General features: G+C 37.5%; 1 protein-coding gene across 1 annotated transcript in view; it reads left to right on the top strand.

Annotated features, from left to right (window-relative positions):
• LOC141245425 (protocadherin-9-like) overlaps positions 1-16766 on the top strand; it is a 1804993-nt gene that overhangs the window by 773105 nt on the left and 1015122 nt on the right. The gene's annotated exons all lie outside the window — the stretch shown is intronic.

Here is a 16766-nt window from a genome sequence, read left to right as displayed (position 1 = left end):
AGAACTGCAAACCTTATTCACAGTATATGAAAGAACATGAATTAAACTATCTATTTAAAGAAGGAAAAACACAGGATTGAAATATATATGTCACTACATGATATCCTAAACAAGTTTACAAATTAGGAATAAACAAAGCTGTCAAACCACACTATTATAATACAAGACTAAAGGGCCAAACAAGTAGATGGCACAGTAAGTAAAATAACCTGAATAGTAAGCAACTGTTTTGTAGGGAAACCCAACTGGAAACAGTTCAGCCCCAACGCACATTTTGTGTTAACATCCTCCAGTTTTTATTTCATTAAGAATACTTGCAGTAATGTCTGAAAGGGTGGTAAGGATTTGCCAGTCTTGTTTAATCACTGGAAGTTCTCAATCAGTAGTAAGCAGGCAAGAGCAGAGTTATATGACAATACTGTTTGTTCACTATTGATTTCTTTCATGGTTTGCAGGAATTCAATTTTGTCATGGAGCTCTGAGATTGCTGGTAATTCAATGCATTCTAGGCCCTTGCTAAGACCCAGTGAGCTGCAAATAGTAATTGTTTTAGGGTCATGTAAGGGAAACCTTTGTTGATGATCTAACAAATCAGTTCTAACAATAAAAAAAGTGATTTTGAAAGGGTTTTTACCTACAACCCACTTGTACTTCAGGTTTTGAGTCTGCTGAAACTCAACAGATCACAACTGATGCCAAAACAGATGCAAAAATGCGTATTTGCTATCAGAATTTTTTACCATTTACTCGAAGGTGCTGCTCCTGAGTCAGATCATAAAATTGGATTAAATGTTTTTATTTGGGCCCCCGGACCAGTGCGTTTACTTGTCCTGTGAATAAACTGATGCTTTGGACAAGTGGAAATGAAAGTGATCCATTTGCAAAAAAAATTGACTAGTTCCTCCATTAGTTTCTATCCGGCATTGTAGTTAAATGCTGGATTGAAACTACAATGAATATCTGGAAATATGTAGAGGGAGGCTACATAAAAATGATGTTAAAATAAAAATCACCAGCGAGGGACTACATTTAATGTCTTCTATGATATAAACTGCTGTAAACATGTGATTATGAGGAACAGTTACAGTTGGTCGCACCAGAATAATGTGAGGAGGCTACATTTGTAATGTTATGAGAGCTTGACCAAAGAGGTCAGACTTTGAGCACCGCAAAATCCTTTCACTCACATGCTTTGCTTACATCTTAAAACGGAAAGGAAGAACAGTTTAATCTCAAGTTGAGACACAAGGAATTACACAATATAGGGTCCTGAAATAGGCAGGCAAAATATGATGAATTCCTCTGGACTTTTTAATGAGGATAAATTACAGAAAGTTTTGTTTTTAACTACTACTAACATTTAAAAAGCTATTGTTACTCATTGCACAATCGCTTTAACCACTATATTTAAAGGAGTTTTGGTACCATAAAGAATACATTTAACCAAGAAGAAAAGGTGGAAATAAAAGGTTTTGCAATTTACAGTTTTTACAAATTATGCTCCATTCAAAGAATACCAAGCTTTTATCTTCTGAAGTATGCTCCCTGACGCCCCCTGGCACAATTCCATTGCGTACTCCCAGTGGCCAATCAGCTCGCCGAGCTTGCACAGTTCCTGTCATCATAAGAGGTCCCCCCAACTCCCACCCCCAGTGTGTACAATGTATTCTCCCTTACACAGGTTTGACATGCTTAGTTAAATGTATTCTTTATAGTGGCACAACCCCTTTAACTATATTTAACATTACATTTGTTTATGCACTTGACTGGTCCCACATACCTCATGATAAAGGTGCTGTGTAGATTTTTAAGATATCAATGAGATGATGTAGCAATTGAAATGTATTTGAAGTATAATATAGTGATGTACATAAGGCTATAATTCTGGTTAAATGATATAAAAGATGAACAAAAATCGCTGCACTGCTGGATAGAGGTGCCAGAGTAGGGTCCGAACCCATATACATATAAAAATAACCTCGGCACTCAGGATAATCTAATGAAAGTGAAAATTTATTAAAGTCCATTTGTTTACAAATCAAAACGTTTCGGTCAAAGTGACCTTCGTCAGTAAACTGCAGAACATAAACAAAACATAATAATGTGAGTTTCATAATGAACACAAAATGACAGAACAACCATCTCATAAATATGATAATCAAAACATAATTCACATTACCTCTGGCGTGTAGTCAGGATGGCGAGCGCTTGCACGCGGTATCCACCGCTGGTGACTGCTGCCATGGTGTGTGTGAGTGTTCCTATAAGTATAGGAGTGACTGGTGGATCAGCCAATGGTAAGGGGGCGGTGGCTCATGTGACCGCACCGGGCGGAAGTGACGTCACCGGAAGTGACGTCACCGGGAGTGATGTATGCGTTCCACTGGCTGCGTTCAGAGTTCCACTATGTTATCAGTGGGCGTGTTGGATGGGCGGAGCTACGTGAGACGTGCTGAATCCAAGGAGAGACTGCACTCGCCATCCTGACTACACGCCAGAGGTAATGTAACTTCTCATCTACATCCTAGGACTCTGGTATCCTTCTAATCTAGGCATTCAAACCTAGGAGATCCTCCAACACTTAGCTTTATTGTTCCATTTTCTTAGGAGACTTCCACTGGGCCTATTCATAGCACTAGCCCAAGCAGTCCCAACAATAATTTACTTACACATGGACCAGGTTTTCTGGTATGTACTCTATTTATTATTCATTAGTGCTTGATGTCGTTTCATCCTCCCGATTATGGGGGACTGTACCCTTTATATTCCTTTCCCTCTCCCATTTTCCTTCCTCCCTACCCACCATGTGAATTATGTTTTGATTATCATATTTATGAGATGGTTGTTCTGTCATTTTGTGTTCATTATCAAACTCACATTATTATGTTTTGTTTATGTTCTGCAGTTTACTGACGAAGGTCACTTTGACCGAAACGTTTTGATTTGTAAACGAATGGACTTTAATAAATTTTCACTTTCATTAGATTATCCTGAGTGCCGAGGTTATTTTTAAATGATATAAAAGAGGCAAAAGATTGTTGATGTATAATGCCATATTTATGTTACAATTGTAATGTTTATCTTATTGGGGACATGATATCTGCAGAGTAAAAAATGTACAACACAATAGTTTCACTGTCCATCCAAATTATTGAATTGGATGAACTCTAAAGTTGAAATATGTTTAAGAAGTGTCCTTAACATCACATAATAAGTGAGATGACAAATTTTTCGGTAATGGAGAAATAAATGGGTTAATTCTGCACTGCTGTGTAGAAATGATGAGGGATACCAATCCGAGTATAAGTGGTTTATTAGTCAAAGCATTTTGAAGTATACAAACTTCTTCCTCAGGACAACCACAATCATGGCTTTTATACTTCGAAACGCTTTGACTAAATAAACCACTTATACTCAGATTGACATACCTCATCCTTTCTACACGGCAGCGCAGAATTAACCCATTTGTTTCTACATTACCTGCACTTTCATCCCCTTGTGGGTCTGCTGCAGCCTAAGCGTTATCAGTGGTTGTGTGCACACAAAGAGACCAGGTGAGCACTATTAAGTTATTCTCTCAACATTGTTACCCAGAAAAGACCCTATTTTTGCGCTTTGTGTCTTTCTAGTACTCCCTTTATGACAAATTTTCCTGCAGTTAAAATTAAGATGTGTATGCTAAACAATTAATAATCATAGTCAATTTATGTGAGAATTCAAAATGTTATGAATTATGTACAGTACATATATGTATCTATGTTTTGAATGGTATAGAATAACATAATTTAGCCTGTAAGGTCATATATTTTATTATATATACAACTCTGCCAGGTTGAAACAACATTTTCTATCTAACTACAGGATAGTTGATAAATGTATGGATACTGGAATGGTTGGATGCTGAAACCCCCACTGATCCTAAGAAAGATAGTGATTGGTGAAGTGAGTGCCCATGCTTACTACCACTTCATTGGTGCAGTGAGTGCCCATGCACACTACCACTTCATTTACAAAGGAGCTTTGGGACTCCTAGTCTCATGATCGGGGCAATCTACATTTATAAGACAACCACTTTAAATCTTCATTGCTAAATCAAAGACTACATATTTGTGAAATAAATTCATGCAAGAGTAAAGGGATATGTTTTTTTTTTTAATCGTTATAGTTGTCTTGCAATTGCAGCATATAGTAGTATCGGGAGTGTGGTGAGAATAGGTGGGCACAAAAGATCTTCCATGTGCTTCTCATAATTTTTGTTTATCTGAGTGGGCTGCAAGAAAGCTGTCTGGAAAAAAGATTTCCCTTTCCTTCAAAGTCTGCAGAAGGACGTGATGATTTTTAAGTCATGTTTTTTGGCTGAGTGCTACCCCTCATCTGTTCAAAAGCCAAAAAATGAATACGTATGTAGAAGGTTACCCCCTGCGATCACTGCAGACAATGCAGATAAAGAATCGGGACAAGATTATCTCCTATCTGTTATTACTAAAAATTAACTTTTCGTGATTTTTTATGTTCAGTATTCCATTAAAATGTTATTTATTTAAATTGAGTAATAGATCTGACAATTGACTGGCTTTAAATTGTGTTTAAAATAAAATGTTGTTCTGACATGCAATATTGCAAGTAAAAAACGCAAAGGACCTCAAGCAGTTTTTATTATTATCAAAAATAATTATCAAAAATAATATTAAAAATATTTCCAGAATCCGTCCTTTCCTCAACCCTCAATCTACTAAACTGCTTGTGCATGCCCTCATCATCTCCCGTCTCGACTACTGCAACATCCTCCTCTGCGGCCTACCTGCTAACACTCTCGCACCCCTCCAGTCAGTCCTCAACTCTGCTGCACGACTGGTTCATCTCTTGCCTCACTACTCCTCTGCTACCCCCCTTTGCAAATCCCTTCACTGGCTCCCATTTTCCCAGCGTATCCAGTTCAAATTACTAACACTGACCTACAAAGCCATCCATAACCTCTCTACTCCGTACATCTCTGAACTAATCTCCTGATATATTCCCTCACGTAACCTCCGGTACTCACAAGATGTCCTTCTCTCCTCCACACTTATTTGTTCCCCATGCAATCGCCTCCAAGATTTCTCCTGAGTATCCCCCATTCTATGGAATTCTGTGGCTCAACACGTCCGATTATCCACCACACCTGGATCCTTCAGACGGAACCTGAAAGACCATCTCTTCAAACAAGCTTACAGCCTGCCATGACCTTGCTTGCTGCCACCTCAACACCGCAGTTACTGCAACCCCCAACCTACTGTCTCCTTCCCCATTCCTGTAGAATGTAAGCCCGCAAGGGCAGGGTCCTCTTCCCTCTGTACCAGTCTATCATTGTTAGTTTGTTTACTGTAAGTGATGTCTGTATTTGGTATGTAACCCCTTCTTATGTACAGCACCATGGAAACAATGGCGCTATATAAATTATTAATAACAATAATAATTATTAGTAGTATTAGTATTTATTTTCTTTTTTTTTACATGCAATGTTGGTTTCACTTTGTATCTTGCACATGCTTTGTATTCTGGCATATTTCCCTTGAGCAAGTTGCATTGTGATAGCATCAATGACTCCAAAATGCAGATATTTAACTTTTCAAATGGCACCTAGTCTGATAGTATTGCCCCAAGAGAAGCGATGCTACAGAATGATTTTAGTGTTGCATTCTAATACTGTTAATATTAAAAGTAGTGCGAAAGTTCACAAAGACTATACCGCTAGTATTTTGTAGATATTTTAATATAAATATTTTACAGTAGATTTTAACATCCCATCAGGTTTCAATGCTTTTGAGCAAATAAAAAGGTGCTAAAATGCTGCGAAAAATGTCTCCTTAAACACAGATAAATGCTGTGTGTGAGATTGGCCTAAGACTAAAATCACACGTGAAGCTTTTGTTGCAATTTTTGAAAACAAATGAATAGATAAAAAATAAGCAAATGAATAGATAAACTGATTCTCCTAGCTTTTGCACTGACTTCTGTGTAGTATTTAACTAAAAATAATTCCATGAAAAACTGTGCTTCAGATTCAAGACTTATGAATTAAAGTTGAATGGTATTCTATGTAAGGTATTAATATGCATTAAACATTTTCATGTACATTATAGTTTGTAAATGTTTCATAAGGCACTCTGGAAAGTTAAAACATGAATTCATGGCTACACATTTTAAGAATTGTAATCATTAGTTGGGTATTCCAGCTTTTTATAATGCTTTACATAGCTATAAGGTCTTTCGGCATTACCAGGACATACATATAGTATTAGCAGGCTTAATAATAAGTGGAACAAGAGTTTAAATGTCAACCCTAACCCCTACCTAATAAATACATTGCTATTTGAAGATATGTTATAGCTTATAGGCTTAGAATCAAAATGTCTTATGCTGTCATTCAGACACCAATGTAGGAATTTTATTCCTGCTTAGAGAATAACTAATTTCTGGTTGAAATCCAGAGGAAAATAAGTTGCGTATAAATGCTCTATACATTTTTTGCATTTTCCAAATCTATACTTTCACATACAACTAGTATGGCAGCTAAATGATTACTAATGCTGCTGATTTGAAATAAGACCTTCACTCACCTACCTAACCCCAGCATAACACACACACACACACACACACACACAAAGACATTCTTGAAAGCATACAGAAAAATTTACAGCCTTAAAAGTGGACATATGCTTCAAACACATAGTTGCATTATCAATCCTTGCTGTTGTGTGGATTTGTAATACAGATTCATATGGAGGCACATTGAGAGTTTTATCATAGATTCATATATAGCTCATCACATGCAATATGGAGGAACCAAACTGCAGCACTCAAAGTGCTTTACACCACTCGATCCAATGATTGGCATTGTGCGTAGTGATATAAGGCTTGCATGCAGCTACTCAGCCATGGAAACCCACGCAATGATCCTCTCGGCGTACAGTTTTTGTGTTGATACAAATGTCATAGGAATTTAGAACTCTGCAATTATTAAGTCAATAGAGTATTGGCCAATTTTGTGCACTATGTGTCTTAGCATTTGGCAACCCAGCTCTATTCTGCTCTCACTCACAGTTAATCGTGGCATGTCAGTTAATCGTGGAATATCTAGAAGGGAAAAATTTCACAAACTGACTATTTACATTGATGACATCCTATTCCACTATCGTGACCAAATTCAGTGAGCTCTTTAGAACCAACCATACGTTCATAACTGTTAGTAAAGGCAGACTACATGGCTATTTGCTGTATTTTATACACACGTGTTAGTGGGACTGAATGAAAGACCTGAATTCAATGAAGCTTTGTGTCCCAATATTTTTGGTCATATAGTATCCTTTATTGCACTGGCTGACATTCTGTAAGTGGATGCATGACCTATATAAAAAAAAGATAATTATAAGAAATAAATATAAATGCATTCAATATAAACTTATTAGGAATATCAGATTAATGAAAATCTATCATTAAGTGCAGAAGTTATAGTGTATTCATGTACATGGCTACATGCTGTTAATTTGATGCCATGATGAAGATGATAAAAGAATGTACTCAAAAACTGTTAGAAAATGAATGAAGTGACTTTGACATTTGGAAGTAGGACAGAAATTTGAGCACATAAATCTTTAATCTGATTAGACAGTCATTTCTGAACATGGTTCCTTACTGCGGACTTATTCCCATTTATTTTATGTTTTATATTATTTCTGGATATTTTTTATATATCAAAAGATCATTAAAAATCTATTATATGCACATTTTAATTAATTATGGAGAACAAACATTTGCAGTGATTATTCTGTCCATTATCTCAAAGCTATAGCTAATCTCCTCCTGGACATATTCAGCTCACATGGAGTTTTATGTTTCTTTATACATCCAATAAATAAACTTTGTAAGAATCATACCTTACATCTTTAGTTGATATTAAGTAAATTTCAATTTAAAATTACTTTTGTCAATTTCAAGCTAGTTTAGTGACCATTGTGGGTTTTTCTTATTTTAACAGACTGGTATCAACAATTTTTTTTCATGTATGTACATTGTACGACCGTGTTATGATTATAAACATTATTTTACAGACCCAAAGAATGAAAGAGAACATCCGACCAGGTTATCTACTAGTCTGACCAAGTTCTTCTGTTTAATTTTCGGTAGCTATTAAATTTCTCACAGCCTTGCTTATATGGGAAACAATATCATGTTCATCTCCAGACTGTAAAGATGAGAACAATTATTCTAATGATATTGAATTTTACTTAAATCTTACAAAAAAAAATTATATCCTTCAGAATATGATTTTTTTGTAATTTGCTTGTGAAATTCAGTAGAATAGTACAGTTAGGCTCACCTGCTGAGGTGCATCCACTAAGACCCAGGTCAGGTAGGCACCCAGACATCAGGCGTTGGTGTATCAGGCTCATGGAAAGCAAAAAATTGGCACATGCAGGAAACTCATGACCAGTAGAACAGGTGAAGCAGTGCAAAGCAAGTCTGAATGCATATTTAACCCCTTTACCCCCGAGGGTGGTTTGCACATTAATGACCAGGCCAATTTTTACAATTCTGACCACTGTCAATTTATGAGGTAATTACTCTGGAACGCTTCAACGGATCCCCCTGATTCTGAGACTGTTTTTTCGTGACATATTGTACTTCATGACTGTGGTAAAATTTGCTCGATATCACTTACGTTTATTTGTGAAAAAAATGGAAATTTGGCGAAAATTTTGAAAATTTTGCAATTTTCAAAATTTGAATTTTTATGCCCCTAAATCAGAGAGATAAGTCACACAAATACTTAATAAATAACATTTTCCACATGTGTACTTTACATCAGCACAATTTTGTAACCAAAATTTTTTTTTGTTAGGGAGCTATAAGGGTTAAAAGTTGACCAGCGATTTCTCATTTTTCCAACAAAATTTACAAAACCATTTTTTAGGGACCACATCACATTTGAAGTCACTTTGAGAGGTCTTTATGACAAAAAATACCCAAAAGTGACACCATTCTAAAAACTGCACCCCTCAAGGTGCTCAAAACCACATTCAAGAACTTTATTAACCCTTCAGGTGCTTCACAGGAATTTTTGGAATGTGGAAGAAAAAAATGAACATTATATTTTTTCACAAAAATGTTACTTTAGACCCAATTTTTTTTATTTTCACAGGTGTAAAAAGAAAAAATGGACCACAAGATTTGTTGTGCAATTTCCCCTGGGCACGCATATACCCCATATGTGGGGAAAAACCACTGTTTGGGCGCATGGCAGGGCTCAGAAGGGAAGGAGTGCCATTTGACATTTTGATTGTAAAATTTGCTTGAATAATTAGCGGGCGCCATGTTGCGTTTGGAGAGCCCCTCATGTTTTTTTTCCACTTTTTCATTTTTACGAATCAATTTGTGAAGCACCTGGGGGTTCAAATGCTCACTATGCATCTAGATAGGTGCCTTGGGGGGTCTAGTTTCCAAAATGGGGTTACTTGTGGGGGAGCTCCAATGTTTAGGCACACAGGGGCTCTCCAAACGCAACATGGTGTCCGCTAACAAACTGAATGGAAAATCAGCTTAAATTGTTAGCGGACACCATGCTGCGTTCGGAGAGCCCCTGTGTGCCTAAACATTGGAGCACACAGGGGCTCAATCAGGGGACAATCAGCTGACACCCGGCAGTGATCGCGCCCACACAGCATGTGTGCTGGCAAAATCGCAAGGGCGTATAAATACGTATCTGGTCCATAAGTCCCAGGGCACAGATATGTACTAATACGCCCTATGTCATAAAGGGGTTAACTGAGTCCATCAGAAGTTTGTTTGCTGTATGTATAAATGCAGAGATGGCAGGGCGAGGGTTAAACTACTGCGCTGAAGGTAAGCAGAATCAGAAAGTTGGAAAAAAATGGTGTAGCACACCAAACACAGTACCTTAGAGTCTTAACACCAAGACACAGGTGTGTGTTTTACTGAAGAAAAAGAGGAAATTCCAGCTTCTGGAAGTGAATTTCCTCTTTTTTTCCTTGCTCCATGTTTTGTCAGAATATGTTGTTATATTATTTTGTGCTTGCTGGACTACAGGATATAGTGAGCTGGCAATTATACTTGATCATTTGTCTCATTGTGCCTTAAATAGACTTATGCAGATGATGTCATTAAAGCATGCCAGGACACTTCTAAAACCAAATGTCAAGCACAGCACAGGGCAGTGGCCATAGGGGAAGGTGGCAAAACCCCACTGAGCCAAAGCTGTTGCGTAACAAGCACCTAGTTTGCCTCTCCTTTGGTGATCTGTAGAGGGTCGACAAAAGGTAAAAAAAATGAATAATCATATCATCACTCACTTGTTAGCTACCATTACAACTTGTCATCTCCCACAACTCTTCATTTTTGCTTTGCCTCATTGCATTCCTCTTTGGCCTGCTGTCATGCCTGCAGGTGACGCATGTGGTTCGTGGACCCACTGGGCCATAGGGCTGGGCTTACCTAGGAGGGGCATGGCTAAGCGGCTATCTGGTTTTCACTGGCATTCCTGATTGTGGAGTCAGACTTGAACTGCAGGTACCCACGAGGTACCACTCCTAGGCAGTCCCTGGTACTGCGGCTGCTGATCCCAGGGGTCAGGTACGCCAATATAGATAAGGACTTGGAGTCACTGACTGGCAGGATTCAGACTCTGTTCAGACTAATCAGGTTCTGGGGGCTCTGACAGAATGGATACTGAAACGGAGTCACAGACAGAACTGGATTGGGATACTGGAACTTTGCTCTGCCCGCATGGACACAGGAATGCTAACCAAGAATAACTCAGGTGCAGGTTCTAGTACTGACAGAACAATTTCAGAGTTCAGGTACCGCCGATATGGCTTCAGGGTTTAACTATTGCCAGATGCGGTTTCAGGGTTCGGTTATCACTGGTGCAGCTTCACAAGGTACAGGTCCTGGCTACACAAGGACCAGGGGTTTAGGATCAGGGTTTGGGTCCTGTCCACACAAGGACCAGGGGTTTAGGATGAGGGTTTGGGTCCTGTCCACACCAGGACCATGGGTTCAGGTTCAGGGCCTGGCTTCACAAGGACTATGGGTTCAGGTTCAGGGCCTGGCCGCACAAGGGCCAGGGGATCAGCTTCAGAGCCTGGCTGCAGAAGGACCAGGAGTTAATAGCCAGGGGTTCATGCTCATGGCCTGGCCACACAAGGATAAAGGACTTAGGCTAACTCTCAACTATTCGGAAAGAGGGTCCTGGCAACATAGAGTTGCCCACACACACAATAGTCAGGAACTACAAGGGTTGCTCAGGCACCTCCCTAATGGGGAGGGTGCATTTTATACTAGATGCCTCCCAGCTATTCGCTGGGGGCATTTACAATATGTGCATGCTGTCCCTTTAAAGGGGGAGCATGCGTGCACTAGATAAATGGCAAGAAGTCAGTGTGCAGGAAGCAGGGAAATGTGCAGGAGAAGGGGTGGTGACCGAGCAGTGGTGGCGGTTAGTATGTCGATGTCACTGTATGTATGGGGACAGGTTACTCTACAGGGGTGCCGACATTGGCATTTTCTGCTTTACTCTGGGCCATGACTTTCAGCATGTGTAGGCTTCTGATAACCTAGCACATCATGCCACAATACAGCCTAGCTCTTAGTGATATCGGAGGCATACTCTCACTGGAAGCCACAACTTTGAGTGAAGCAGGCTGAAAAGTTTGCACACAATGAGAAAAGGTAAAAAGATAAGGTAAGACCAAATGGCAGTTTTAAAAGGTAGCAGAAAAAGTAAGTAGTGAATATTAATTATTTATTTTTAACATCCTATGCTTTTTATGCAAGAGCATGATAAAGAACATTCAAGTTGCTTTATGTAACTTTGGTGCAAATCCAATTTTCCTGATAAATTCCAGACCTCTGCCAAATTTGAATCTGTACAGATTTGATCATCTCTAGTAGAATATCTATAAAATAGTCTCCCTTTTCAGAAATTTAGTTTACGGACTTTCTTATCACCCTGTCTAACCCCTCTCTTCCTTCTCACATCGTAACTTGGTGCTTGAAACATTCACTCTACTGTCTGGCAATGAAAGACTTAGACTCTGAACCATTTATGTATTTATATGATAAGTGATCAATCTATGACTTTTGGGGTTCCAACCAAAGCACCTCCACTGATCCCCATGTAAATGGTGTGGTGTTCATGCATATGTGTTACCTCTCTATTCATCTATAGGTCAAAAGAAGATAATCAAGTACAGCACTTGGCTTTCTCCATCAGTTCCATAGATATTAAGTGAAGAAATAAAGCACATGTGTGACCACTGCTCCTTTTAACCAGAAGAACTAGGACTTTCACTTTCATGATTATTCGGGGTCCCAGCAGTCAGATCAGAAATTTATCGCTTATGTACTATATAGGTGATAAAGGTTGTTCATGGTCCATTCACTATTGAGTAAGCTATGAAAAATCTGAAATGTTATATATTTAAATATACTATCACACTTAAATGCATAAATACGATGTAATATTTTAAATTTGAATACCCAAACCCAGTGTCCACCATACTTACACATTAAATTAACCTCCTTTTTAAATTGTTCTTAAGAAAAGGGACACTTTATATGAATCATGGCTATGACGAGTTAATTTAGTAAAGTGGTAATATGTCCCTGACTTTTTATTATTTTAGGCATTTTCCAATTTCTACTAATATTACTAAACTTTAGCAGCATACAATAACTCACATTGTGTTTATGCAAACAAGCGACTACCACTGGTGGAAAGAAAAGGTACAGTGCCATCATCAGTGTGACATTAGCATTTCTGTCAATGCCTAGAATTGAGAGAAAAGAGAGATATACAAGAGGCATTGAGAAAAATTGACACTTTTGCTTTTTGCAATACAAAGAAGATATATCATATCATTTTTACGAGTAAATGATATGTGTCAATCTCTAGACAAAATATAACGTGCTGCTCCATAAAAATGTTTAATACTGAATGCTAAAAGCTTCTTAATTTTAGCAGTTTTCACTATTAATAGTCATTAGCTTAACACATATCTGCTGAGTGGAAGTTTTCAAAATTTTGCCTATTTTCAAAATGAGAAAAGACTGCATTTAAAGTAGAAATTATTTAGAAACGATTAGAAATTAAAGTATTCACACTTGCATTTTGTGCTCCATTTCTTTTTGTATTTATTTTAAATCAGCTGTTTACCCTCAAAATTAAGTGATTTTGCAGGGGAGCAGGGAAAAGCAGTGCAATGGCTATGTCTGGACACATCCTTAAAGTTTTTTTAATTTTCCTTTTAATCATATTTAGATGTTTTCATGAAAGATGATGGAGGGACTACTTGGGATTATCAGTAAGATATATATGTGTTAAGAAGTGACAAATCTTTTCCCTTTTATCACAGATATCCACAAATATAATTTTTTATAAGAAATGTATGCTAAATACAACTTGGAAATATAAAGCTGTAATTGATTAGCTAACTCTACTTCAAGAAGGATTGAGGCAATGCTCTCGAGTGGCTTGTCTCTAGTCAGCAAAGTGGATATATTCTTATTTAACACTTGGGAGAGTATTTAATTTCCGATAGTGATTTTCAGGGATCCCCTGAGGATGATTTTCCACCACTACCCATTTCACTATTACCCTGTGACAACAGAAGTATACATCTCTATATATGTGTAGGTAGCTTGATAATATTTCACAAGGTCTAGAAGTCCTATACCTCCTGCTTCCTTTGATCTCCATTGACCTATAGTACATTGAATTTAAGTTAGGATTTCCCGTTTCACATTCCAAGCAGTCATAATGTGATATCTTATGTATGAATTGCATATTTTATCTTTCACTTTCGCTTCTCTCAATAATGTAATTTTCTTAATTTCAAAAAGCTGAAAAAAAGTGAGAGTTGCTTAAATTCTGACAGCAGACTATGGCAAAGATGTAACTTGGTTCGTAAGAAAGTAAAATAGATTGTCCATATAAGTGACCACCTTCTGATTGTCTCTTACTTTTTTATTGCTTCTGATATAAATGAATTAGTTTGTATATATCTTAAATAAAGTTCCAGCCTAAAGTCTCCCATACACTTTAAATAGCAGTATATCCAATTGTTCAGCAGGGAATTAGCCCACCAGATTATCTCAAACACAAAAACACGCACTCTGCCGAGCGTTCTCATGTTCTCTACGAGCTAGCCTCTGAAAGAAATTGGACATGCTACATTCTTATCTCCTGTACATCATCTGTTGAGGGAGAATCGGAGGCTTCTGTACACATTAGAGTGTCAAGCGAACCTGTTGATATCAATGGGTTTGGACAACCTTTGTCTAATATCTATGGGGGCCTTAAATATAAATATTACTGGGAATAGATTATAACTAGTGATGATCGAGCACTGAAATCCTCTAGTGCTAGGTACTCAAATCGGATACTTGGACGTGATCGACTCGAGTAGCAAGTTTAATGGAACTGAAGGTGAGACTCGAGCATTTTTCCGGAGGATGGTCTCTCTCTTTTTTTGTCAGAACATGTCCCTAGAGTTCTACAGCTCACACAGAGTCTGGCTGACAGAGGACTCCCTGCGATTCCAGCAGGGGAATACCCCACTTCAGTGTGGCTCCTGACTCAGATGATTCAAATAAGCTTCTTATGGGGACCCAAGAACTCAAGCACCATGAGATACTCAGCACTGCTCCATACTGGATTGAGCACCGCATTGCTCGATCGAGTATCGAGCAGTGCTGAGCATGGTCACTATTTATAACCTTTTCTTGTCCCATTATGAATCTCAAAGAGTGACATAAAATGATCAATTTAACTCTCACATATGCGCAGGGCCAAGATCAATGAAAGTATTACAGAATTTAATAAAAAATTATGTAATGTCTCCTTATTTAAAGACTAATAGACTCAATGAAATGAAATGCTATTTTGGCAGAAAGCATTATCAGTGATATTGTCATAATAATCTACAACTGATAAACTGCTATTTAAATACATATTTTGTTGAAATGTACATACTAATTTTAATATATTATATTACAACTTTTCATTGGATATTCTTATTTTTAACAGTAAGGTTGCTACTGGTCTAGTATCAGTTAATCTTTGGAGGTAGTGCACTGTACATTATCTGCACTTCTGCTTTTCTGTTGACTTACTAATTGGCATGTACTGGGTGGTATCTAAAACTGATATTGAAAGTATTCTGTTTGCACGTGCTTATAATTATGTTGCTGCAATCTGATAATATCTGTAATTAGAAAAAAACATAATTATAGTACTACTCACTTGAGAACAAGTGCTAAAGTATGTAACTGGAAAATTTTACATTGTAGGTAAGTTAGTATGTGTAAATATGAATTGCATGCTTGCACTGAAACATTGACATACCCTGTAATATACGCCTACCCTGTATTTCAAAGTGTAATGAAGCAACATACATGAAAATTAAAAATTCCAAATGTGTTTTTATATTATGTATGTTGATAATTATATTTCACTTTGAAGGTGTATAATATTTAGTAACAGTAAAAGTAAAACTTAAGGATATGCTATACAGTTAATATAACCTCAGGGTTACTTTTTCTTTGAGTTTAAGGTGTTGTCAGGTTTTAAAAAAGTCCCTTAAAGGATATGGACACCTTCAATTGTTTTTCTTACTTAAAGTGTATCCGTCATTTTAATTTTTATTTAATAAATCATTTGTAAACAGAAAACTAAGCAACTTTGTAATATATATTATCAAGGAAATCTGCTTCTTTGTCATGTAGGATTTATCATTCATTTTCAAAATTCTCAAATCCAGTGTAAAATCTGTATTCAGTAAAGACTGGTTGTTACATTACTGAGATCTGAGATGGCAGTTGCTACTGATATTGTTATTGAATTTAGAAAAATAAAAAGGAATATAATCACAAGGCACTACCATGCCAAGAAATGAGAGAAAAAAAACAATCACTGAGGGGTGGGGAAAACAGAGGAAATTATCAAAATGTTACTCAAATCCGGGAAGCAATGTAGGACAAAAACATCACGTGAAGCCTTAGAAATCAGAATGAGAAAACATACAGCAATAATTATCTAAACTAATTGGAATAAAACAGTCAAAAGTGTATACAGAGTAGAAGGGATAAAATAGAGAAGAGCAAGAAAAAGGAGAAAAACAGAAGCACAAAGAGAAAAGAAAAATGATGGGTGTGTGTGTGTGTGGGTCATAGGAAAGGGTGTTCAATTGTGGGGCCCATAGAATACAGGTTCAACTTATCCTGATAAGGGCCAGGTAGTCAGCCATGGCTCTGAATTACTGCCAATAAAACCAGGTTTTCTAAAAACGATCACATGTTTTCAATAGTAAAGGTTAGTTCCTCCATTAACATTCCCTTGTTTATTTTATTAAAGAAGAGGGAAATTGTTTGAATGTTATCTTTCTGTTCCAAAAAGGACAGAGCAGCTTGCAGTGCCAGAAAATGTGTAACAAATCACCCTTTTCCTCCCCACATCTCCAACACATGAGACTGGATCCTGAAAAGATATAGTGTAGACGAGTTGGGATTCTACACCACCGAGAGAGCAATTTTTAACTGGCATTCCCAAGGGGCAATACCTTAGGGTCAGGAGGAACTGCTCGGAGGTGGAGACTTTCAGAACACAAGCTTTTGATCTTAAAAAGAGGTTCAGACAGCGGGATTATTCAGATTAGCCAGGTAAATCAAATCTTTAAGATCTTGAACAGACATTAGAGTATTCTTCAAGC

This window comes from Phyllobates terribilis, unplaced genomic scaffold, assembly GCF_046119375.1.
Source record: "Phyllobates terribilis strain yellow unplaced genomic scaffold, ASM4611937v1 Scaffold_2__4_contigs__length_985480577, whole genome shotgun sequence".
Taxonomy (NCBI): Eukaryota; Metazoa; Chordata; class Amphibia; order Anura; family Dendrobatidae; genus Phyllobates; species Phyllobates terribilis.
This window is presented reverse-complemented; position numbering and strand designations above follow the sequence as displayed.